Below are 26,828 nucleotides of genomic sequence, written 5' to 3'. Positions count from 1 at the left end.
AACGTGTGTTCACCAAATAAATAAAATACTTTGCACCGTTTTTTTTCGGATTGTTTTTCCTTCTTAGTGAGTTTGGAGAGTTTTTAATAAACTGTGGAGACAAGACCTTTATCAGATATGTGATTTGAAAATGTTTTTTTTTCCCCCAGCCTGTAGCTTTTCATTTTCTTAACAATGTCTTTGAAGAGCATACGTTGTCAATGTTACCTTTTTTTCCTTTATGGATCATGCTTTTGATGTCAAATCTAAGAAATCTTAGTGTAATCCAAGATCACAATGGTTTCATCCTATGTTTCAGAAGTTTTACAGTTTTAAGTTTTACCTTTAGGGCTTTCATCCATTTTGAGTTAATTTTTATATATGGTAAGAGGTATGGATCAAAGGTATTTTGTTTTTTTGTTTCTGCATATGTAACCCAATTGCTCTAGCACATTTGTTGAAAAGACCATCCTTTCTCTACTTTTACTTCTGTTGAAAATAAAATGTTCATAAAATTTTTCTGGATGGGTAGCACATTCACATTACTCTTAAGGTACAAAAGGATAAAGTGAAAAATCTCCCAGCCACCCAGTTTCCTTCCTCGAAAATAATGTTGCCCATTTATCACGATTCATTTTAGAGAGACTCTATTCAAAAGTGAATACATATGTAGACTTCATCGCCCCAACCCTTTTGCACACAAATAGTAAAATACTCTGTATGCTCTTCTGAACCTGGACTGTTTTAACCTAATAATAGATATGTTATGATTAAGATAAATATATCTTCAAACAGTATTCCAAACTATGGATATACCATGATTTATTTAGCCAGCCTCTTACTGATGGAATTTTGGTTGTTTCTAGTCTTTTGCTAATAACAAACAATACTTCAGAAAGTAACCTTGTAAACATGTCTTATGTACAAGCTAGTGTATCTGTAGGAAAGAGTACAACTGTGGGTGTAAAGTGATAAACAAAGCCAAATTGTCCTCCACAGGAAAAGGGCACTCCAAACAGCAGCAAAGAAGAATGCCTTTTCCCCACATCTTCCTCAATATTATACTTCCTTATAACTTTTAACCTGTAACGTTAAAAATACTTTAACGTCTTCTGTAAGGATTCAAGAATAGTACAAAAGATGCTCACTTATAAGGTTTTGAAAGCCTATTGGATTTTGTTCTAGAAAAGCACATTAGGAAGAATATAGTTTTTATAATTTTACCAGTGCTTATAATAAATTATTTATAAAAAATGAAAAGGCCACTAGCAAAAGTGCTTACAGAAAGGGTCTAAATTGTAGTTAACTCTAGAAGACAAGCTATAGTACTTTCTATTTTTAAATACCAAACAAAGATGGATGCTCTAGTAAGTTTTCTTTGGGAAGTAGTTTCCAGTGTTCAAGTTCTCAGGGCTTCTATTTATGTATTTCTACTTGAAAATCAGGCTTTACCCATTTTACTGTAAATGTTAAGACTATTAGCATTAATTTTTAAAGCGAAAATTAGATTAAAAATCTCAATGGTTACTCTTAAGCCAAATATGACATTTCTGTGTCCAAATCAAAAACTAAGTATGCAATAGCCAGAATGATGGTTTTGATCTACATCATCAGTTTTTGCTGTTTGTGAAGAAGTTCTTTCCTTGTTGTTACTCACACCTCCAAACGTTATCTTTCTAGATGTTACTACTTTTCTTCATTTTTGTATAAATCTGAAATTTCCTTATGATTTAATTTGTGGCCTTCACTTACCGAATCCCGGTGAAGAAAATTTGGTGACTCATCATTTTTTAATGGTCTTGAGGCAAGAATGTCTATTTTACCTTCCAGTCTTCCCTCCATGGTTTTAATGGCATTCAAAAGAGTCTTTAGAGAGATCCCAGAGTCTCCAATCTCCTGAGAAGACCTCACAGAAGTCAGGGTAGGTGCAAAGGTCACATGGTGTGTAGGGTTTGGCCTAACACTGGGCAAAACAACTGATGAACTTCGTTCCTTTACAGTGTTGACACGGGGCCTGTGACTTTAAAGTAATTTTGAAGATGCAGGCCTCTCTGGAGACTTCCTCCTTCTTGGAAGCATCAGCAATTTAAAAAGACAAAATCAACTAAACCTAGAATTATTTTTCAGTGAGTGCCCCCTTTACTATGAGAAACAACACAACGTTCTAAATGAAGCTGGGATGGAAAATATACTTTAAAATGTGTTCCTTTGCTTTCAGAATGAAGAAAATACTAACGTAAAGTATGTCCTCATGCAGAAACAAAGCATATCTAATGAGGTCCCCTTTACCAGTATAGTCAGATTGTTAGAACCCATTTGAAGACACATTCTAGTTGCTTGGTTACCAAGGGTAGACATACACAAACGTTATAGTTAAAGAAGTCACACATGCTTACACTGTTAAAAATTAAAAATGAATCATGTGATAAATTTGTAAATCATTGTTAATAGTCTCAATAGTCTCAGTCTCAATAGCTACCATGCTAACAAGTAAGCACCTTCACTACTAATACCTCTTTCAAGTGCGCTATTGCAAGTATATCTTGTTGGCAATGAGTTCTGCGTTCGCCTGTAATTAAAAACCCAAAGATACTTGTTCCTCACCTCTGCCAAAAGTTTTAAGGTTCAAATTAAAAAAATCACTTCCTCTATGATAGAGATTCTCGAGGCTTTCATCATGATGATGTTCCCTATGCATGCTCACAATACAATCTATTTTGTTTCTGAAAGGCATTCTATAATAAAGTCTGCCGAGTACATTCCTAATCCTGCAATCAGAGCATGCAAGTTGAATGTCCCAATACTGCTTCAGGCATCTTTATGAACTCTTCTGTGGTTGAGTGGAACCTTGTACATCGAGGGTGTTTAAAATATTTTTGATAAATTGAGTCAAGTGAGAGAATATTCATCTTTCTGGGATCATACGGTGAGGTGGGGAGAAAGTCACCAAATTCTTAAAAAGCTAATTAAAACAACATAGAAGCAATCTGTTTTATAGCTATTCATCACACCTGAGCATATTTGCCCTCTAGTGCCTTATTCAACTTGCGTAGATGGTCGTTCTGTGAACTGGTTTCAGTAAAAGAATGTAGTTGTTCTTCTAGCTGCTTAACTTTTATCTAGAGGGAAAACAGAAGAATAAAAAAACAAGTCTCATTAAAGAAATATATATATATATATATATACACACACACTCCAAAACAGAAAAAATTAAGATGTCACAAGTTTTGCAGAAAAAAATCACAGAAAACCCTTAAAACTTGTAAAAAGCGATCCTGTTTTTCTAATGATGCTATTTCAACTAAAATAGCTATTTCAACAAATAAAATAGGCTATAGCCCTATACATGTACTGAGATAATTCATTTGGTTTGTAGCATTTATGGAAACTCCAAATTAACATGACTCATGAATATAACAGTGAGACTTTGTGGGTAAAATATTTCAATTTTAAAGAAATTGTGGTATCTAGTATTCAAAACCCTTTCTGAGTACGGATAATTAGAATTGTCCATATGTAAGGAGACAAGAGTCTTGTGTTTACCCACAGAGAATTACGAAAGTTGAATTAACAGAATTCTTATAGGCTGAATTATATTTGAAAACTAACTCATAAAGCTGACTACTCACATCTTTCACTTTAAAGAAAAGATGATTTGGGGGAATAAAATCATTAATATTTACTCACAAATCTCCAACTTGTGTGTTTTTCTACATTTTCTTCCTCTTATTCCCAACCCTCTCAATACAAATCGACAATTAACATTACTGAGCTTATCTCTGAATCAGAAAAAAATTCATCCAAAATTTTTAATTTAAATCAACCTTTTCCTCTCTCAGTATCTTTTCTTGTTTCCCACCTCTGAAGGGCAAACTCCTCTTGGTTGTAGCCACTGATTGTTTTCAAGAGCTGTTAAAATTTGAGTGCTAATACTTCGTTTTTTTTAGAAAGGCTACATGAAAACACATTTTGTCTTAGGAAATCTCTCTTGTTCCATCAGCAGAATCCTTTTTCTCATCTTTGCCTGTTTCTGGTGCTCTTTTCCACAGTGTACAGTATAAAACATGTTCCATGGCTCCCCCTTAAGTGTATTCACTTAAGGTTCAGAATTAGAATGGCTGCCTCTAAAGAGAGGTATTGATGCAACACTTATTCTCATTTTAAACGTAAGCAAACTGCTGTTAACCTTAGAACTCAGTGGAAAATACTGATGAACACTCAAGAATTTTCGATTTGCCTCTCTTCAAACAAAACACAGAATATCCTTATTCCACAATATTTCTCAGGTAACTTACGCTACCCCCAGCCTCAGAGTACTCAATAAAATGCCCTGAAACTTGTCAGATGGCATGTTCTCATCTATAAAGCACTTTACTTTTTATACTGGGTTTCTTTTTTGGAAGAATTTCTAATTCAGGACACTGAAATGGGGAAGAACACAGAAGCAAATAAATCCTGCTGCCCTCAGAGATCTGATGTTCCTGTGTCATTAAAATCCAAGTAGCTTCCACAGCTAGCTTACCAGGCAGTCTCGGAAATACCAGTATTTAGGTCAAGGTCATATCCTCCTACTGTTTCAAATGATCTAAATATATATAGATACATATTTTTAAAAATTGAGGTAGAGTTGATTTATAATATTATGTAAGTTTCAACTATACAACATAGGGATTCACAATTTTTAAAGATTATACTCCATTTAGAGTTATTATAAAATATCGGCTATATTCCATGTAATGTACAATATATCCTTGTAGCTTATTTTATACACAGTAGTCTGTACTTCTTAATCTCCTACCCTAATATTGCCCCTTACATATATTCTCTAATATAAAACTATAAAAACATAACACTATAGAAACTGTGAGACACCTAAGAAATGGATGAAAAGGAACTGTGTGTGTGTGTGTGTGTGTGTGTGTGTGTGTGGTACGTGGGCCTCTCACTGTTGTGGCCTCTCCCGTTGCGGAGCACAGGCTCCGGACACGCAGGCTCAGCGGCCATGGCTCACGGGCCCAGCCGCTCCGCGGCATGTGGCATCTTCCCGGACCGGGGCACGAACCCGCGTCCCCTGCGTCGGCAGGCGGACTCTCAACCACTGCGCCACCAGGGAAGCCCTTCACCATTTTTTTTAACCTGCATTCATCTGTGTATGCACACATGCACATAGCTCTATGTAATCTGACCCCATGCACATATTCCTGTGATCACGACAACCAAGATACAGAACTGCTCCACTGCCGCAAACAACTCACTTGTGCTACTTCTCTGTGTTCACACCCTCCCCCAAACTCATCCCATGTCCCCTGGCAACCAGTAATTTGTTCTCTATCGCTACTGTTTTTGTCATTTCAAGAATGTTATTTTAAACATTTAAAAATAATTAATTTTAGTATAATACATTCACATTTTTAAAAACAGCCTTACTGAGATATAGTTGAAATACAATAAGCTATGAATATTTAAAGTGTACAATTTTGATATATGTATAAACCATAATCATGATAATGAACACTTCCATTATCCCCAAAGTTCCCTTATGCCTTTTTGTAATTTCCCCCACTTCTATATCTCCCTGTTCCTACACATCCACCCAAGGCTACCACTGACCTGTTTTCTGTCACAATCAATTCACTTTTATTTCCTAGGATTTTATATAAATGAAATCATAGTTGATGTACTCATTTTTGAATGATTTTCCACTCAGCACAATTATTGTGAGATTCACTCACTCTTCTTTATATATCAATAGTTCTTCCTTTCTGTTGCTGAATAGTGTTCTGCTGAACACTGGAGTTGTTCCAGTTTTAAGCTGTTACAAGTACAGCTGCTCTGGGCAGTTGTATACAGATCTTCGTGTAGATACATGCTTTCATTTATCTTTGGTGAATGCATAGGAGTGGACTGGCTGGGTTGTATGGTAGTAGTATGTCTCACTTTTAAAGAAACTACCAAACTATTTTCCAGAGTGGCTGAGTGATTTTACATTCCCTTCAGCAAGGTATGAGAGTTCCTCCACATCTTCACTAACACTTGGGGTAATCAGTTTTTCAATCTTAGACATCCTAATAGTGTGTGGTAGTACCTCACTGCAGTTTTAATTTGCATTTCCCTAATGACTGATGTTTAACATCTTTTCAGGTGCTTATTTATCATCCGTATATCTTTTTTGGTGAAACGTGTGTTCACCAAATAAATAAAATACTTTGCACCGTTTTTTTTCGGATTGTTTTTCCTTCTTAGTGAGTTTGGAGAGTTTTTAATAAACTGTGGAGACAAGACCTTTATCAGATATGTGATTTGAAAATGTTTTTTTTTCCCCCAGCCTGTAGCTTTTCATTTTCTTAACAATGTCTTTGAAGAGCATACGTTGTCAATGTTACCTTTTTTTCCTTTATGGATCATGCTTTTGATGTCAAATCTAAGAAATCTTAGTGTAATCCAAGATCACAATGGTTTCATCCTATGTTTCAGAAGTTTTACAGTTTTAAGTTTTACCTTTAGGGCTTTCATCCATTTTGAGTTAATTTTTATATATGGTAAGAGGTATGGATCAAAGGTATTTTGTTTTTTTGTTTCTGCATATGTAACCCAATTGCTCTAGCACATTTGTTGAAAAGACCATCCTTTCTCTACTTTTACTTCTGTTGAAAATAAAATGTTCATAAAATTTTTCTGGATGGGTAGCACATTCACATTACTCTTAAGGTACAAAAGGATAAAGTGAAAAATCTCCCAGCCACCCAGTTTCCTTCCTCGAAAATAATGTTGCCCATTTATCACGATTCATTTTAGAGAGACTCTATTCAAAAGTGAATACATATGTAGACTTCATCGCCCCAACCCTTTTGCACACAAATAGTAAAATACTCTGTATGCTCTTCTGAACCTGGACTGTTTTAACCTAATAATAGATATGTTATGATTAAGATAAATATATCTTCAAACAGTATTCCAAACTATGGATATACCATGATTTATTTAGCCAGCCTCTTACTGATGGAATTTTGGTTGTTTCTAGTCTTTTGCTAATAACAAACAATACTTCAGAAAGTAACCTTGTAAACATGTCTTATGTACAAGCTAGTGTATCTGTAGGAAAGAGTACAACTGTGGGTGTAAAGTGATAAACAAAGCCAAATTGTCCTCCACAGGAAAAGGGCACTCCAAACAGCAGCAAAGAAGAATGCCTTTTCCCCACATCTTCCTCAATATTATACTTCCTTATAACTTTTAACCTGTAACGTTAAAAATACTTTAACGTCTTCTGTAAGGATTCAAGAATAGTACAAAAGATGCTCACTTATAAGGTTTTGAAAGCCTATTGGATTTTGTTCTAGAAAAGCACATTAGGAAGAATATAGTTTTTATAATTTTACCAGTGCTTATAAATTATTTATAAAAAATGAAAAGGCCACTAGCAAAAGTGCTTACAGAAAGGGTCTAAATTGTAGTTAACTCTAGAAGACAAGCTATAGTACTTTCTATTTTTAAATACCAAACAAAGATGGATGCTCTAGTAAGTTTTCTTTGGGAAGTAGTTTCCAGTGTTCAAGTTCTCAGGGCTTCTATTTATGTATTTCTACTTGAAAATCAGGCTTTACCCATTTTACTGTAAATGTTAAGACTATTAGCATTAATTTTTAAAGCGAAAATTAGATTAAAAATCTCAATGGTTACTCTTAAGCCAAATATGACATTTCTGTGTCCAAATCAAAAACTAAGTATGCAATAGCCAGAATGATGGTTTTGATCTACATCATCAGTTTTTGCTGTTTGTGAAGAAGTTCTTTCCTTGTTGTTACTCACACCTCCAAACGTTATCTTTCTAGATGTTACTACTTTTCTTCATTGTTGTATAAATCTGAAATTTCCTTATGATTTAATTTGTGGCCTTCACTTACCGAATCCCGGTGAAGAAAATTTGGTGACTCATCATTTTTTAATGGTCTTGAGGCAAGAATGTCTATTTTACCTTCCAGTCTTCCCTCCATGGTTTTAATGGCATTCAAAAGAGTCTTTAGAGAGATCCCAGAGTCTCCAATCTCCTGAGAAGACCTCACAGAAGTCAGGGTAGGTGCAAAGGTCACATGGTGTGTAGGGTTTGGCCTAACACTGGGCAAAACAACTGATGAACTTCGTTCCTTTACAGTGTTGACACGGGGCCTGTGGCTTTAAAGTAATTTTGAAGATGCAGGCCTCTCTGGAGACTTCCTCCTTCTTGGAAGCATCAGCAATTTAAAAAGACAAAATCAACTAAACCTAGAATTATTTTTCAGTGAGTGCCCCCTTTACTATGAGAAACAACACAACGTTCTAAATGAAGCTGGGATGGAAAATATACTTTAAAATGTGTTCCTTTGCTTTCAGAATGAAGAAAATACTAGCGTAAAGTATGTCCTCATGCAGAAACAAAGCATATCTAATGAGGTCCCCTTTACCAGTATAGTCAGATTGTTAGAACCCATTTGAAGACACATTCTAGTTGCTTGGTTACCAAGGGTAGACATACACAAACGTTATAGTTAAAGAAGTCACACATGCTTACACTGTTAAAAATTAAAAATGAATCATGTGATAAATTTGTAAATCATTGTTAATAGTCTCAATAGTCTCAGTCTCAATAGCTACCATGCTAACAAGTAAGCACCTTCACTACTAATACCTCTTTCAAGTGCGCTATTGCAAGTATATCTTGTTGGCAATGAGTTCTGCGTTCGCCTGTAATTAAAAACCCAAAGATACTTGTTCCTCACCTCTGCCAAAAGTTTTAAGGTTCAAATTAAAAAAATCACTTCCTCTATGATAGAGATTCTCGAGGCTTTCATCATGATGATGTTCCCTATGCATGCTCACAATACAATCTATTTTGTTTCTGAAAGGCATAACCTTCTATTCTATAATAAAGTCTGCCGAGTACATTCCTAATCCTGCAATCAGAGCATGCAAGTTGAATGTCCCAATACTGCTTCAGGCATCTTTATGAACTCTTCTGTGGTTGAGTGGAACCTTGTACATCGAGGGTGTTTAAAATATTTTTGATAAATTGAGTCAAGTGAGAGAATATTCATCTTTCTGGGATCATACGGTGAGGTGGGGAGAAAGTCACCAAATTCTTAAAAAGCTAATTAAAACAACATAGAAGCAATCTGTTTTATAGCTATTCATCACACCTGAGCATATTTGCCCTCTAGTGCCTTATTCAACTTGCGTAGATGGTCGTTCTGTGAACTGGTTTCAGTAAAAGAATGTAGTTGTTCTTCTAGCTGCTTAACTTTTATCTAGAGGGAAAACAGAAGAATAAAAAAACAAGTCTCATTAAAGAAATATATATATATATATACACACACACACTCCAAAACAGAAAAAATTAAGATGTCACAAGTTTTGCAGAAAAAAATCACAGAAAACCCTTAAAACTTGTAAAAAGCGATCCTGTTTTTCTAATGATGCTATTTCAACTAAAATAGCTATTTCATCAAATAAAATAGGCTATAGCCCTATACATGTACTGAGATAATTCATTTGGTTTGTAGCATTTATGGAAACTCCAAATTAACATGACTCATGAATATAACAGTGAGACTTTGTGGGTAAAATATTTCAATTTTAAAGAAATTGTGGTATCTAGTATTCAAAACCCTTTCTGAGTACGGATAATTAGAATTGTCCATATGTAAGGAGACAAGAGTCTTGTGTTTACCCACAGAGAATTACGAAAGTTGAATTAACAGAATTCTTATAGGCTGAATTATATTTGAAAACTAACTCATAAAGCTGACTACTCACATCTTTCACTTTAAAGAAAAGATGATTTGGGGGAATAAAATCATTAATATTTACTCACAAATCTCCAACTTGTGTGTTTTTCTACATTTTCTTCCTCTTATTCCCAACCCTCTCAATACAAATCGACAATTAACATTACTGAGCTTATTTCTGAATCAGAAAAAAATTCATCCAAAATTTTTAATTTAAATCAACCTTTTCCTCTCTCAGTATCTTTTCTTGTTTCCCACCTCTGAAGGGCAAACTCCTCTTGGTTGTAGCCACTGATTGTTTTCAAGAGCTGTTAAAATTTGAGTGCTAATACTTCGTTTTTTTTAGAAAGGCTACATGAAAACACATTTTGTCTTAGGAAATCTCTCTTGTTCCATCAGCAGAATCCTTTTTCTCATCTTTGCCTGTTTCTGGTGCTCTTTTCCACAGTGTACAGTATAAAACATGTTCCATGGCTCCCCCTTAAGTGTATTCACTTAAGGTTCAGAATTAGAATGGCTGCCTCTAAAGAGAGGTATTGATGCAACACTTATTCTCATTTTAAACGTAAGCAAACTGCTGTTAACCTTAGAACTCAGTGGAAAATACTGATGAACACTCAAGAATTTTCGATTTGCCTCTCTTCAAACAAAACACAGAATATCCTTATTCCACAATATTTCTCAGGTAACTTACGCTACCCCCAGCCTCAGAGTACTCAATAAAATGCCCTGAAACTTGTCAGATGGCATGTTCTCATCTATAAAGCACTTTACTTTTTATACTGGGTTTCTTTTTTGGAAGAATTTCTAATTCAGGACACTGAAATGGGGAAGAACACAGAAGCAAATAAATCCTGCTGCCCTCAGAGATCTGATGTTCCTGTGTCATTAAAATCCAAGTAGCTTCCACAGCTAGCTTACCAGGCAGTCTCGGAAATACCAGTATTTAGGTCAAGGTCATATCCTCCTACTGTTTCAAATGATCTAAATATATATAGATACATATTTTTAAAAATTGAGGTAGAGTTGATTTATAATATTATGTAAGTTTCAACTATACAACATAGGGATTCACAATTTTTAAAGATTATACTCCATTTAGAGTTATTATAAAATATCGGCTATATTCCATGTAATGTACAATATATCCTTGTAGCTTATTTTATACACAGTAGTCTGTACTTAATCTCCTACCCTAATATTGCCCCTTACATATATTCTCTAATATAAAACTATAAAAACATAACACTATAGAAACTGTGAGACATCTAAGAAATGGATGAAAAGGAACTTTGTGTGTGTGTGTGTGTGTGTGTGTGTGTGTGTGTGTGTGTGTGTGTGTGGTACGTGGGCCTCTCACTGTTGTGGCCTCTCCCGTTGCGGAGCACAGGCTCCGGACACGCAGGCTCAGCGGCCATGGCTCACGGGCCCAGCCGCTCCGCGGCATGTGGCATCTTCCCGGACCGGGGCACGAACCCGCGTCCCCTGCGTCGGCAGGCGGACTCTCAACCACTGCGCCACCAGGGAAGCCCTTCACCATTTTTTTTAACCTGCATTCATCTGTGTATGCACACATGCACATAGCTCTATGTAATCTGACCCCATGCACATATTCCTGTGATCACGACAACCAAGATACAGAACTGCTCCACTGCCGCAAACAACTCACTTGTGCTACTTCTCTGTGTTCACACCCTCCCCCAAACTCATCCCATGTCCCCTGGCAACCAGTAATTTGTTCTCTATCGCTACTGTTTTTGTCATTTCAAGAATGTTATTTTAAACATTTAAAAATAATTAATTTTAGTATAATACATTCACATTTTTAAAAACAGCCTTACTGAGATATAGTTGAAATACAATAAGCTATGAATATTTAAAGTGTACAATTTTGATATATGTATAAACCATAATCATGATAATGAACACTTCCATTATCCCCAAAGTTCCCTTATGCCTTTTTGTAATTTCCCCCACTTCTATATCTCCCTGTTCCTACACATCCACCCAAGGCTACCACTGACCTGTTTTCTGTCACAATCAATTCACTTTTATTTCCTAGGATTTTATATAAATGAAATCATAGTTGATGTACTCATTTTTGAATGATTTTCCACTCAGCACAATTATTGTGAGATTCACTCACTCTTCTTTATATATCAATAGTTCTTCCTTTCTGTTGCTGAATAGTGTTCTGCTGAACACTGGAGTTGTTCCAGTTTTAAGCTGTTACAAGTACAGCTGCTCTGGGCAGTTGTATACAGATCTTCGTGTAGATACATGCTTTCATTTATCTTTGGTGAATGCATAGGAGTGGACTGGCTGGGTTGTATGGTAGTAGTATGTCTCACTTTTAAAGAAACTACCAAACTATTTTCCAGAGTGGCTGAGTGATTTTACATTCCCTTCAGCAAGGTATGAGAGTTCCTCCACATCTTCACTAACACTTGGGGTAATCAGTTTTTCAATCTTAGACATCCTAATAGTGTGTGGTAGTACCTCACTGCAGTTTTAATTTGCATTTCCCTAATGACTGATGTTTAACATCTTTTCAGGTGCTTATTTATCATCCGTATATCTTTTTTGGTGAAACGTGTGTTCACCAAATAAATAAAATACTTTGCACCGTTTTTTTTCGGATTGTTTTTCCTTCTTAGTGAGTTTGGAGAGTTTTTAATAAACTGTGGAGACAAGACCTTTATCAGATATGTGATTTGAAAATGTTTTTTTTTCCCCCAGCCTGTAGCTTTTCATTTTAACAACAATGTCTTTGAAGAGCATACGTTGTCAATGTTACCTTTTTTTCCTTTATGGATCATGCTTTTGATGTCAAATCTAAGAAATCTTAGTGTAATCCAAGATCACAATGGTTTCATCCTATGTTTCAGAAGTTTTACAGTTTTAAGTTTTACCTTTAGGGCTTTCATCCATTTTGAGTTAATTTTTATATATGGTAAGAGGTATGGATCAAAGGTATTTTGTTTTTTTGTTTCTGCATATGATACCCAATTGCTCTAGCACATTTGTTGAAAAGACCATCCTTTCTCTACTTTTACTTCTGTTGAAAATAAAATGTTCATAAAATTTTTCTGGATGGGTAGCACATTCACATTACTCTTAAGGTACAAAAGGATAAAGTGAAAAATCTCCCAGCCACCCAGTTTCCTTCCTCGAAAATAATGTTGCCCATTTATCACGATTCATTTTAGAGAGACTCTATTCAAAAGTGAATACATATGTAGACTTCATCGCCCCAACCCTTTTGCACACAAATAGTAAAATACTCTGTATGCTCTTCTGAACCTGGACTGTTTTAACCTAATAATAGATATGCTATGATTAAGATAAATATATCTTCAAACAGTATTCCAAACTATGGATATACCATGATTTATTTAGCCAGCCTCTTACTGATGGAATTTTGGTTGTTTCTAGTCTTTTGCTAATAACAAACAATACTTCAGAAAGTAACCTTGTAAACATGTCTTATGTACAAGCTAGTGTATCTGTAGGAAAGAGTACAACTGTGGGTGTAAAGTGATAAACAAAGCCAAATTGTCCTCCACAGGAAAAGGGCACTCCAAACAGCAGCAAAGAAGAATGCCTTTTCCCCACATCTTCCTCAATATTATACTTCCTTACAACTTTTAACCTGTAACGTTAAAAATACTTTAACGTCTTCTGTAAGGATTCAAGAATAGTACAAAAGATGCTCACTTATAAGGTTTTGAAAGCCTATTGGATTTTGTTCTAGAAAAGCACATTAGGAAGAATATAGTTTTTATAATTTTACCAGTGCTTATAAATTATTTATAAAAAATGAAAAGGCCACTAGCAAAAGTGCTTACAGAAAGGGTCTAAATTGTAGTTAACTCTAGAAGACAAGCTATAGTACTTTCTATTTTTAAATACCAAACAAAGATGGATGCTCTAGTAAGTTTTCTTTGGGAAGTAGTTTCCAGTGTTCAAGTTCTCAGGGCTTCTATTTATGTATTTCTACTTGAAAATCAGGCTTTACCCATTTTACTGTAAATGTTAAGACTATTAGCATTAATTTTTAAAGTGAAAATTAGATTAAAAATCTCAATGGTTACTCTTAAGCCAAATATGACATTTCTGTGTCCAAATCAAAAACTAAGTATGCAATAGCCAGAATGATGGTTTTGATCTACATCATCAGTTTTTGCTGTTTGTGAAGAAGTTCTTTCCTTGTTGTTACTCACACCTCCAAACGTTATCTTTCTAGATGTTACTACTTTTCTTCATTGTTGTATAAATCTGAAATTTCCTTATGATTTAATTTGTGGCCTTCACTTACCGAATCCCGGTGAAGAAAATTTGGTGACTCATCATTTTTTAATGGTCTTGAGGCAAGAATGTCTATTTTACCTTCCAGTCTTCCCTCCATGGTTTTAATGGCATTCAAAAGAGTCTTTAGAGAGATCCCAGAGTCTCCAATCTCCTGAGAAGACCTCACAGAAGTCAGGGTAGGTGCAAAGGTCACATGGTGTGTAGGGTTTGGCCTAACACTGGGCAAAACAACTGATGAACTTCGTTCCTTTACAGTGTTGACACGGGGCCTGTGGCTTTAAAGTAATTTTGAAGATGCAGGCCTCTCTGGAGACTTCCTCCTTCTTGGAAGCATCAGCAATTTAAAAAGACAAAATCAACTAAACCTAGAATTATTTTTCAGTGAGTGCCCCCTTTACTATGAGAAACAACACAACGTTCTAAATGAAGCTGGGATGGAAAATATACTTTAAAATGTGTTCCTTTGCTTTCAGAATGAAGAAAATACTAGCGTAAAGTATGTCCTCATGCAGAAACAAAGCATATCTAATGAGGTCCCCTTTACCAGTATAGTCAGATTGTTAGAACCCATTTGAAGACACATTCTAGTTGCTTGGTTACCAAGGGTAGACATACACAAACGTTATAGTTAAAGAAGTCACACATGCTTACACTGTTAAAAATTAAAAATGAATCATGTGATAAATTTGTAAATCATTGTTAATAGTCTCAATAGTCTCAGTCTCAATAGCTACCATGCTAACAAGTAAGCACCTTCACTACTAATACCTCTTTCAAGTGCGCTATTGCAAGTATATCTTGTTGGCAATGAGTTCTGCGTTCGCCTGTAATTAAAAACCCAAAGATACTTGTTCCTCACCTCTGCCAAAAGTTTTAAGGTTCAAATTAAAAAAATCACTTCCTCTATGATAGAGATTCTCGAGGCTTTCATCATGATGATGTTCCCTATGCATGCTCACAATACAATCTATTTTGTTTCTGAAAGGCATAACCTTCTATTCTATAATAAAGTCTGCCGAGTACATTCCTAATCCTGCAATCAGAGCATGCAAGTTGAATGTCCCAATACTGCTTCAGGCATCTTTATGAACTCTTCTGTGGTTGAGTGGAACCTTGTACATCGAGGGTGTTTAAAATATTTTTGATAAATTGAGTCAAGTGAGAGAATATTCATCTTTCTGGGATCATACGGTGAGGTGGGGAGAAAGTCACCAAATTCTTAAAAAGCTAATTAAAACAACATAGAAGCAATCTGTTTTATAGCTATTCATCACACCTGAGCATATTTGCCCTCTAGTGCCTTATTCAACTTGCGTAGATGGTCGTTCTGTGAACTGGTTTCAGTAAAAGAATGTAGTTGTTCTTCTAGCTGCTTAACTTTTATCTAGAGGGAAAACAGAAGAATAAAAAAACAAGTCTCATTAAAGAAATATATATATATATATACACACACACACTCCAAAACAGAAAAAATTAAGATGTCACAAGTTTTGCAGAAAAAAATCACAGAAAACCCTTAAAACTTGTAAAAAGCGATCCTGTTTTTCTAATGATGCTATTTCAACTAAAATAGCTATTTCATCAAATAAAATAGGCTATAGCCCTATACATGTACTGAGATAATTCATTTGGTTTGTAGCATTTATGGAAACTCCAAATTAACATGACTCATGAATATAACAGTGAGACTTTGTGGGTAAAATATTTCAATTTTAAAGAAATTGTGGTATCTAGTATTCAAAACCCTTTCTGAGTACGGATAATTAGAATTGTCCATATGTAAGGAGACAAGAGTCTTGTGTTTACCCACAGAGAATTACGAAAGTTGAATTAACAGAATTCTTATAGGCTGAATTATATTTGAAAACTAACTCATAAAGCTGACTACTCACATCTTTCACTTTAAAGAAAAGATGATTTGGGGGAATAAAATCATTAATAGTTACTCACAAATCTCCAACTTGTGTGTTTTTCTACATTTTCTTCCTCTTATTCCCAACCCTCTCAATACAAATCGACAATTAACATTACTGAGCTTATCTCTGAATCAGAAAAAAATTCATCCAAAATTTTTAATTTAAATCAACCTTTTCCTCTCTCAGTATCTTTTCTTGTTTCCCACCTCTGAAGGGCAAACTCCTCTTGGTTGTAGCCACTGATTGTTTTCAAGAGCTGCTAAAATTTGAGTGCTAATACTTCGTTTTTTTTAGAAAGGCTACATGAAAACACATTTTGTCTTAGGAAATCTCTCTTGTTCCATCAGCAGAATCCTTTTTCTCATCTTTGCCTGTTTCTGGTGCTCTTTTCCACAGTGTACAGTATAAAACATGTTCCATGGCTCCCCCTTAAGTGTATTCACTTAAGGTTCAGAATTAGAATGGCTGCCTCTAAAGAGAGGTATTGATGCAACACTTATTCTCATTTTAAACGTAAGCAAACTGCTGTTAACCTTAGAACTCAGTGGAAAATACTGATGAACACTCAAGAATTTTCGATTTGCCTCTCTTCAAACAAAACACAGAATATCCTTATTCCACAATATTTCTCAGGTAACTTACGCTACCCCCAGCCTCAGAGTACTCAATAAAATGCCCTGAAACTTGTCAGATGGCATGTTCTCATCTATAAAGCACTTTACTTTTTATACTGGGTTTCTTTTTTGGAAGAATTTCTAATTCAGGACACTGAAATGGGGAAGAACACAGAAGCAAATAAATCCTGCTGCCCTCAGAGATCTGATGTTCCTGTGTCATTAAAATCCAAGTAGCTTCCACAGCTAGCTTACCAGGCAGTCTCGGAAATACCAGTATTTAGGTCAAGGTCATATCCTCCTACTGTTTCAAATGATCTAAATATATATAGATACATATTTTTAAAAATTGAGGTAGAGTTGATTTATAATATTATGTAAGTTTCAACTATACAACATAGGGATTCACAATTTTTAAAGATTATACTCCATTTAGAGTTATTATAAAATATCGGCTATATTCCATGTAATGTACAATATATCCTTGTAGCTTATTTTATACACAGTAGTCTGTACTTAATCTCCTACCCTAATATTGCCCCTTACATATATTCTCTAATATAAAACTATAAAAACATAACACTATAGAAACTGTGAGACACCTAAGAAATGGATGAAAAGGAACTGTGTGTGTGTGTGTGTGTGTGTGTGTGTGTGTGGTACGTGGGCCTCTCACTGTTGTGGCCTCTCCCGTTGCGGAGCACAGGCTCCGGACACGCAGGCTCAGCGGCCATGGCTCACGGGCCCAGCCGCTCCGCGGCATGTGGCATCTTCCCGGACCGGGGCACGAACCCGCGTCCCCTGCGTCGGCAGGCGGACTCTCAACCACTGCGCCACCAGGGAAGCCCTTCACCATTTTTTTTAACCTGCATTCATCTGTGTATGCACACATGCACATAGCTCTATGTAATCTGACCCCATGCACATATTCCTGTGATCACGACAACCAAGATACAGAACTGCTCCACTGCCGCAAACAACTCACTTGTGCTACTTCTCTGTGTTCACACCCTCCCCCAAACTCATCCCATGTCCCCTGGCAACCAGTAATTTGTTCTCTATCGCTACTGTTTTTGTCATTTCAAGAATGTTATTTTAAACATTTAAAAATAATTAATTTTAGTATAATACATTCACATTTTTAAAAACAGCCTTACTGAGATATAGTTGAAATACAATAAGCTATGAATATTTAAAGTGTACAATTTTGATATATGTATAAACCATAATCATGATAATGAACACTTCCATTATCCCCAAAGTTCCCTTATGCCTTTTTGTAATTTCCCCCACTTCTATATCTCCCTGTTCCTACACATCCACCCAAGGCTACCACTGACCTGTTTTCTGTCACAATCAATTCACTTTTATTTCCTAGGATTTTATATAAATGAAATCATAGTTGATGTACTCATTTTTGAATGATTTTCCACTCAGCACAATTATTGTGAGATTCACTCACTCTTCTTTATATATCAATAGTTCTTCCTTTCTGTTGCTGAATAGTGTTCTGCTGAACACTGGAGTTGTTCCAGTTTTAAGCTGTTACAAGTACAGCTGCTCTGGGCAGTTGTATACAGATCTTCGTGTAGATATATGCTTTCATTTATCTTTGGTGAATGCATAGGAGTGGACTGGCTGGGTTGTATGGTAGTAGTATGTCTCACTTTTAAAGAAACTACCAAACTATTTTCCAGAGTGGCTGAGTGATTTTACATTCCCTTCAGCAAGGTATGAGAGTTCCTCCACATCTTCACTAACACTTGGGGTAATCAGTTTTTCAATCTTAGACATCCTAATAGTGTGTGGTAGTACCTCACTGCAGTTTTAATTTGCATTTCCCTAATGACTGATGTTTAACATCTTTTCAGGTGCTTATTTATCATCCGTATATCTTTTTTGGTGAAACGTGTGTTCACCAAATAAATAAAATACTTTGCACCGTTTTTTTTCGGATTGTTTTTCCTTCTTAGTGAGTTTGGAGAGTTTTTAATAAACTGTGGAGACAAGACCTTTATCAGATATGTGATTTGAAAATGTTTTTTTTTCCCCCAGCCTGTAGCTTTTCATTTTCTTAACAATGTCTTTGAAGAGCATACGTTGTCAATGTTACCTTTTTTTCCTTTATGGATCATGCTTTTGATGTCAAATCTAAGAAATCTTAGTGTAATCCAAGATCACAATGGTTTCATCCTATGTTTCAGAAGTTTTACAGTTTTAAGTTTTACCTTTAGGGCTTTCATCCATTTTGAGTTAATTTTTATATATGGTAAGAGGTATGGATCAAAGGTATTTTGTTTTTTTGTTTCTGCATATGATACCCAATTGCTCTAGCACATTTGTTGAAAAGACCATCCTTTCTCTACTTTTACTTCTGTTGAAAATAAAATGTTCATAAAATTTTTCTGGATGGGTAGCACATTCACATTACTCTTAAGGTACAAAAGGATAAAGTGAAAAATCTCCCAGCCACCCAGTTTCCTTCCTCGAAAATAATGTTGCCCATTTATCACGATTCATTTTAGAGAGACTCTATTCAAAAGTGAATACATATGTAGACTTCATCGCCCCAACCCTTTTGCACACAAATAGTAAAATACTCTGTATGCTCTTCTGAACCTGGACTGTTTTAACCTAATAATAGATATGCTATGATTAAGATAAATATATCTTCAAACAGTATTCCAAACTATGGATATACCATGATTTATTTAGCCAGCCTCTTACTGATGGAATTTTGGTTGTTTCTAGTCTTTTGCTAATAACAAACAATACTTCAGAAAGTAACCTTGTAAACATGTCTTATGTACAAGCTAGTGTATCTGTAGGAAAGAGTACAACTGTGGGTGTAAAGTGATAAACAAAGCCAAATTGTCCTCCACAGGAAAAGGGCACTCCAAACAGCAGCAAAGAAGAATGCCTTTTCCCCACATCTTCCTCAATATTATACTTCCTTACAACTTTTAACCTGTAACGTTAAAAATACTTTAACGTCTTCTGTAAGGATTCAAGAATAGTACAAAAGATGCTCACTTATAAGGTTTTGAAAGCCTATTGGATTTTGTTCTAGAAAAGCACATTAGGAAGAATATAGTTTTTATAATTTTACCAGTGCTTATAAATTATTTATAAAAAATGAAAAGGCCACTAGCAAAAGTGCTTACAGAAAGGGTCTAAATTGTAGTTAACTCTAGAAGACAAGCTATAGTACTTTCTATTTTTAAATACCAAACAAAGATGGATGCTCTAGTAAGTTTTCTTTGGGAAGTAGTTTCCAGTGTTCAAGTTCTCAGGGCTTCTATTTATGTATTTCTACTTGAAAATCAGGCTTTACCCATTTTACTGTAAATGTTAAGACTATTAGCATTAATTTTTAAAGCGAAAATTAGATTAAAAATCTCAATGGTTACTCTTAAGCCAAATATGACATTTCTGTGTCCAAATCAAAAACTAAGTATGCAATAGCCAGAATGATGGTTTTGATCTACATCATCAGTTTTTGCTGTTTGTGAAGAAGTTCTTTCCTTGTTGTTACTCACACCTCCAAACGTTATCTTTCTAGATGTTACTACTTTTCTTCATTGTTGTATAAATCTGAAATTTCCTTATGATTTAATTTGTGGCCTTCACTTACCGAATCCCGGTGAAGAAAATTTGGTGACTCATCATTTTTTAATGGTCTTGAGGCAAGAATGTCTATTTTACCTTCCAGTCTTCCCTCCATGGTTTTAATGGCATTCAAAAGAGTCTTTAGAGAGATCCCAGAGTCTCCAATCTCCTGAGAAGACCTCACAGAAGTCAGGGTAGGTGCAAAGGTCACATGGTGTGTAGGGTTTGGCCTAACACTGGGCAAAACAACTGATGAACTTCGTTCCTTTACAGTGTTGACACGGGGCCTGTGGCTTTAAAGTAATTTTGAAGATGCAGGCCTCTCTGGAGACTTCCTCCTTCTTGGAAGCATCAGCAATTTAAAAAGACAAAATCAACTAAACCTAGAATTATTTTTCAGTGAGTGCCCCCTTTACTATGAGAAACAACACAACGTTCTAAATGAAGCTGGGATGGAAAATATACTTTAAAATGTGTTCCTTTGCTTTCAGAATGAAGAAAATACTAGCGTAAAGTATGTCCTCATGCAGAAACAAAGCATATCTAATGAGGTCCCCTTTACCAGTATAGTCAGATTGTTAGAACCCATTTGAAGACACATTCTAGTTGCTTGGTTACCAAGGGTAGACATACACAAACGTTATAGTTAAAGAAGTCACACATGCTTACACTGTTAAAAATTAAAAATGAATCATGTGATAAATTTGTAAATCATTGTTAATAGTCTCAATAGTCTCAGTCTCAATAGCTACCATGCTAACAAGTAAGCACCTTCACTACTAATACCTCTTTCAAGTGCGCTATTGCAAGTATATCTTGTTGGCAATGAGTTCTGCGTTCGCCTGTAATTAAAAACCCAAAGATACTTGTTCCTCACCTCTGCCAAAAGTTTTAAGGTTCAAATTAAAAAAATCACTTCCTCTATGATAGAGATTCTCGAGGCTTTCATCATGATGATGTTCCCTATGCATGCTCACAATACAATCTATTTTGTTTCTGAAAGGCATAACCTTCTATTCTATAATAAAGTCTGCCGAGTACATTCCTAATCCTGCAATCAGAGCATGCAAGTTGAATGTCCCAATACTGCTTCAGGCATCTTTATGAACTCTTCTGTGGTTGAGTGGAACCTTGTACATCGAGGGTGTTTAAAATATTTTTGATAAATTGAGTCAAGTGAGAGAATATTCATCTTTCTGGGATCATACGGTGAGGTGGGGAGAAAGTCACCAAATTCTTAAAAAGCTAATTAAAACAACATAGAAGCAATCTGTTTTATAGCTATTCATCACACCTGAGCATATTTGCCCTCTAGTGCCTTATTCAACTTGCGTAGATGGTCGTTCTGTGAACTGGTTTCAGTAAAAGAATGTAGTTGTTCTTCTAGCTGCTTAACTTTTATCTAGAGGGAAAACAGAAGAATAAAAAAACAAGTCTCATTAAAGAAATATATATATATATATACACACACACACTCCAAAACAGAAAAAATTAAGATGTCACAAGTTTTGCAGAAAAAAATCACAGAAAACCCTTAAAACTTGTAAAAAGCGATCCTGTTTTTCTAATGATGCTATTTCAACTAAAATAGCTATTTCATCAAATAAAATAGGCTATAGCCCTATACATGTACTGAGATAATTCATTTGGTTTGTAGCATTTATGGAAACTCCAAATTAACATGACTCATGAATATAACAGTGAGACTTTGTGGGTAAAATATTTCAATTTTAAAGAAATTGTGGTATCTAGTATTCAAAACCCTTTCTGAGTACGGATAATTAGAATTGTCCATATGTAAGGAGACAAGAGTCTTGTGTTTACCCACAGAGAATTACGAAAGTTGAATTAACAGAATTCTTATAGGCTGAATTATATTTGAAAACTAACTCATAAAGCTGACTACTCACATCTTTCACTTTAAAGAAAAGATGATTTGGGGGAATAAAATCATTAATATTTACTCACAAATCTCCAACTTGTGTGTTTTTCTACATTTTCTTCCTCTTATTCCCAACCCTCTCAATACAAATCGACAATTAACATTACTGAGCTTATTTCTGAATCAGAAAAAAATTCATCCAAAATTTTTAATTTAAATCAACCTTTTCCTCTCTCAGTATCTTTTCTTGTTTCCCACCTCTGAAGGGCAAACTCCTCTTGGTTGTAGCCACTGATTGTTTTCAAGAGCTGTTAAAATTTGAGTGCTAATACTTCGTTTTTTTTAGAAAGGCTACATGAAAACACATTTTGTCTTAGGAAATCTCTCTTGTTCCATCAGCAGAATCCTTTTTCTCATCTTTGCCTGTTTCTGGTGCTCTTTTCCACAGTGTACAGTATAAAACATGTTCCATGGCTCCCCCTTAAGTGTATTCACTTAAGGTTCAGAATTAGAATGGCTGCCTCTAAAGAGAGGTATTGATGCAACACTTATTCTCATTTTAAACGTAAGCAAACTGCTGTTAACCTTAGAACTCAGTGGAAAATACTGATGAACACTCAAGAATTTTCGATTTGCCTCTCTTCAAACAAAACACAGAATATCCTTATTCCACAATATTTCTCAGGTAACTTACGCTACCCCCAGCCTCAGAGTACTCAATAAAATGCCCTGAAACTTGTCAGATGGCATGTTCTCATCTATAAAGCACTTTACTTTTTATACTGGGTTTCTTTTTTGGAAGAATTTCTAATTCAGGACACTGAAATGGGGAAGAACACAGAAGCAAATAAATCCTGCTGCCCTCAGAGATCTGATGTTCCTGTGTCATTAAAATCCAAGTAGCTTCCACAGCTAGCTTACCAGGCAGTCTCGGAAATACCAGTATTTAGGTCAAGGTCATATCCTCCTACTGTTTCAAATGATCTAAATATATATAGATACATATTTTTAAAAATTGAGGTAGAGTTGATTTATAATATTATGTAAGTTTCAACTATACAACATAGGGATTCACAATTTTTAAAGATTATACTCCATTTAGAGTTATTATAAAATATCGGCTATATTCCATGTAATGTACAATATATCCTTGTAGCTTATTTTATACACAGTAGTCTGTACTTAATCTCCTACCCTAATATTGCCCCTTACATATATTCTCTAATATAAAACTATAAAAACATAACACTATAGAAACTGTGAGACACCTAAGAAATGGATGAAAAGGAACTTTGTGTGTGTGTGTGTGTGTGTGTGTGTGTGTGTGTGTGTGTGTGTGTGTGTGTGTGTGTGGTACGTGGGCCTCTCACTGTTGTGGCCTCTCCCGTTGCGGAGCACAGGCTCCGGACACGCAGGCTCAGCGGCCATGGCTCACGGGCCCAGCCGCTCCGCGGCATGTGGCATCTTCCCGGACCGGGGCACGAACCCGCGTCCCCTGCGTCGGCAGGCGGACTCTCAACCACTGCGCCACCAGGGAAGCCCTTCACCATTTTTTTTAACCTGCATTCATCTGTGTATGCACACATGCACATAGCTCTATGTAATCTGACCCCATGCACATATTCCTGTGATCACGACAACCAAGATACAGAACTGCTCCACTGCCGCAAACAACTCACTTGTGCTACTTCTCTGTGTTCACACCCTCCCCCAAACTCATCCCATGTCCCCTGGCAACCAGTAATTTGTTCTCTATCGCTACTGTTTTTGTCATTTCAAGAATGTTATTTTAAACATTTAAAAATAATTAATTTTAGTATAATACATTCACATTTTTAAAAACAGCCTTACTGAGATATAGTTGAAATACAATAAGCTATGAATATTTAAAGTGTACAATTTTGATATATGTATAAACCATAATCATGATAATGAACACTTCCATTATCCCCAAAGTTCCCTTATGCCTTTTTGTAATTTCGCCCACTTCTATATCTCCCTGTTCCTACACATCCACCCAAGGCTACCACTGACCTGTTTTCTGTCACAATCAATTCACTTTTATTTCCTAGGATTTTATATAAATGAAATCATAGTTGATGTACTCATTTTTGAATGATTTTCCACTCAGCACAATTATTGTGAGATTCACTCACTCTTCTTTATATATCAATAGTTCTTCCTTTCTGTTGCTGAATAGTGTTCTGCTGAACACTGGAGTTGTTCCAGTTTTAAGCTGTTACAAGTACAGCTGCTCTGGGCAGTTGTATACAGATCTTCGTGTAGATATATGCTTTCATTTATCTTTGGTGAATGCATAGGAGTGGACTGGCTGGGTTGTATGGTAGTAGTATGTCTCACTTTTAAAGAAACTACCAAACTATTTTCCAGAGTGGCTGAGTGATTTTACATTCCCTTCAGCAAGGTATGAGAGTTCCTCCACATCTTCACTAACACTTGGGGTAATCAGTTTTTCAATCTTAGACATCCTAATAGTGTGTGGTAGTACCTCACTGCAGTTTTAATTTGCATTTCCCTAATGACTGATGTTTAACATCTTTTCAGGTGCTTATTTATCATCCGTATATCTTTTTTGGTGAAACGTGTGTTCACCAAATAAATAAAATACTTTGCACCGTTTTTTTTCGGATTGTTTTTCCTTCTTAGTGAGTTTGGAGAGTTTTTAATAAACTGTGGAGACAAGACCTTTATCAGATATGTGATTTGAAAATGTTTTTTTTTCCCCCAGCCTGTAGCTTTTCATTTTCTTAACAATATCTTTGAAGAGCATACGTTGTCAATGTTACCTTTTTTTCCTTTATGGATCATGCTTTTGATGTCAAATCTAAGAAATCTTAGTGTAATCCAAGATCACAATAGTTTCATCCTATGTTTCAGAAGTTTTACAGTTTTAAGTTTTACCTTTAGGGCTTTCATCCATTTTGAGTTAATTTTTATATATGGTAAGAGGTATGGATCAAAGGTATTTTGTTTTTTTGTTTCTGCATATGATACCCAATTGCTCTAGCACATTTGTTGAAAAGACCATCCTTTCTCTACTTTTACTTCTGTTGAAAATAAAATGTTCATAAAATTTTTCTGGATGGGTAGCACATTCACATTACTCTTAAGGTACAAAAGGATAAAGTGAAAAATCTCCCAGCCACCCAGTTTCCTTCCTCGAAAATAATGTTGCCCATTTATCACGATTCATTTTAGAGAGACTCTATTCAAAAGTGAATACATATGTAGACTTCATCGCCCCAACCCTTTTGCACACAAATAGTAAAATACTCTGTATGCTCTTCTGAACCTGGACTGTTTTAACCTAATAATAGATATGCTATGATTAAGATAAATATATCTTCAAACAGTATTCCAAACTATGGATATACCATGATTTATTTAGCCAGCCTCTTACTGATGGAATTTTGGTTGTTTCTAGTCTTTTGCTAATAACAAACAATACTTCAGAAAGTAACCTTGTAAACATGTCTTATGTACAAGCTAGTGTATCTGTAGGAAAGAGTACAACTGTGGGTGTAAAGTGATAAACAAAGCCAAATTGTCCTCCACAGGAAAAGGGCACTCCAAACAGCAGCAAAGAAGAATGCCTTTTCCCCACATCTTCCTCAATATTATACTTCCTTATAACTTTTAACCTGTAACGTTAAAAATACTTTAACGTCTTCTGTAAGGATTCAAGAATAGTACAAAAGATGCTCACTTATAAGGTTTTGAAAGCCTATTGGATTTTGTTCTAGAAAAGCACATTAGGAAGAATATAGTTTTTATAATTTTACCAGTGCTTATAAATTATTTATAAAAAATGAAAAGGCCACTAGCAAAAGTGCTTACAGAAAGGGTCTAAATTGTAGTTAACTCTAGAAGACAAGTTATAGTACTTTCTATTTTTAAATACCAAACAAAGATGGATGCTCTAGTAAGTTTTCTTTGGGAAGTAGTTTCCAGTGTTCAAGTTCTCAGGGCTTCTATTTATGTATTTCTACTTGAAAATCAGGCTTTACCCATTTTACTGTAAATGTTAAGACTATTAGCATTAATTTTTAAAGTGAAAATTAGATTAAAAATCTCAATGGTTACTCTTAAGCCAAATATGACATTTCTGTGTCCAAATCAAAAACTAAGTATGCAATAGCCAGAATGATGGTTTTGATCTACATCATCAGTTTTTGCTGTTTGTGAAGAAGTTCTTTCCTTGTTGTTACTCACACCTCCAAACGTTATCTTTCTAGATGTTACTACTTTTCTTCATTGTTGTATAAATCTGAAATTTCCTTATGATTTAATTTGTGGCCTTCACTTACCGAATCCCGGTGAAGAAAATTTGGTGACTCATCATTTTTTAATGGTCTTGAGGCAAGAATGTCTATTTTACCTTCCAGTCTTCCCTCCATGGTTTTAATGGCATTCAAAAGAGTCTTTAGAGAGATCCCAGAGTCTCCAATCTCCTGAGAAGACCTCACAGAAGTCAGGGTAGGTGCAAAGGTCACATGGTGTGTAGGGTTTGGCCTAACACTGGGCAAAACAACTGATGAACTTCGTTCCTTTACAGTGTTGACACGGGGCCTGTGGCTTTAAAGTAATTTTGAAGATGCAGGCCTCTCTGGAGACTTCCTCCTTCTTGGAAGCATCAGCAATTTAAAAAGACAAAATCAACTAAACCTAGAATTATTTTTCAGTGAGTGCCCCCTTTACTATGAGAAACAACACAACGTTCTAAATGAAGCTGGGA

The 26,828-nt window shown here is 35.4% G+C and overlaps 1 pseudogene; it reads right to left on the bottom strand.

Moving 5' to 3' along the window:
• Nucleotides 1-26,828, bottom strand: part of LOC132494738 (coiled-coil domain-containing protein 150-like) — a 170,210-nt pseudogene that overhangs the window by 52,304 nt on the left and 91,078 nt on the right.

The sequence above is a fragment of the Mesoplodon densirostris genome, chromosome 8 (assembly GCF_025265405.1).
Source record: "Mesoplodon densirostris isolate mMesDen1 chromosome 8, mMesDen1 primary haplotype, whole genome shotgun sequence".
Taxonomy (NCBI): domain Eukaryota; kingdom Metazoa; phylum Chordata; class Mammalia; order Artiodactyla; family Ziphiidae; genus Mesoplodon; species Mesoplodon densirostris.
This window is presented reverse-complemented; position numbering and strand designations above follow the sequence as displayed.